The 943-nt window shown below is 42.9% G+C and overlaps 1 pseudogene; it reads right to left on the bottom strand.

The window, feature by feature from the left end:
- The window catches only part of LOC105309216, a 14,952-nt pseudogene that overhangs the window by 6,513 nt on the left and 7,496 nt on the right, over nt 1–943 (bottom strand).

The raw sequence follows: 943 nt of genomic DNA, 5'->3' as shown, positions 1-943 counted from the left end.
ATTAAATTTATAACATTGATAATCAAGTAATCTTTATTTTTTGATTTTTGATTTAATCTATCCTCTGTATCAACGTGTCTATTTCTATGTTTATTTAAGTTTTCTTTTTTCCCCCTTTGTTGGATATTTATTTTGTATTACAATGCCCTCAATCTTTCTTTGGCAGGTGGCTGTCAGGAGTCTATGCAGTGAGTCCGTGTGGGGTAGGGGGAGAAGGGGCTGCGATCAAGCTCCATCCATGTCCTTGTCCTCAGTAGAGCGACCTCTGCCGAGGCATCAGATGACACAGTCTGGAGTTGTCATTTCACTAAAGTGGTGACTGAAGTGGAAACACGCTCAGAATGGAGACTCAGGAACTGTCTTAGGAAAATGTTTGGGTCCTGAGGCTGCCGTGCGGGTCCCAGGCAGGTGCCACAGGACTTTCCTGTGCTGTGGTCCTTGCATGGTGATGGTGGCCTCCCGCTGCCATTCCGCTGTTTCTGAGTAGAATCCTGTTCCTGAAAAAATGTTTTCTGCTGTGTCAAGGCGAACACAGGCTGAATGTGTGAAGTCAGCAATAGCTCAGTTTAAAGCTTCCTAACATCAGCAGTTCCTGAGACAGCGCAGAGCCTCAGGCGCTCATCACTGAGAAACACAGTACAGTGCAGAGAAAATGCTCCGTGCCACTGATCCCTAGGGAACTGCAAGTCAAAACTGAAGTGAGATATCGCTTCTCCCAGACTAGAAGTGCTGTGAGAAAAATGAGATATAATAACAGTTTTTTTTTTTGTGAAGATGAGTGGAAATTGCAACCTTAATACAAAGTTGGTAGAAGTTTAACCAATGCAGCCCAATACTGGAAAACTTCTGATAGGTTTCTCAAAAAATTTAATATAAAGATACCATATAAAGATCCCGGTCCTAGGTGTCTATCCAAGATACGAAAAGAGCTATCCACAAAAAC

Source organism: Pteropus vampyrus, unplaced genomic scaffold (genome assembly GCF_000151845.1).
Source record: "Pteropus vampyrus isolate Shadow unplaced genomic scaffold, Pvam_2.0 Scaffold691, whole genome shotgun sequence".
NCBI lineage: Eukaryota > Metazoa > Chordata > Mammalia > Chiroptera > Pteropodidae > Pteropus > Pteropus vampyrus.
Note: the sequence above shows the minus strand (reverse complement) of the source record. Positions and strands in the feature narration are given on the sequence as shown.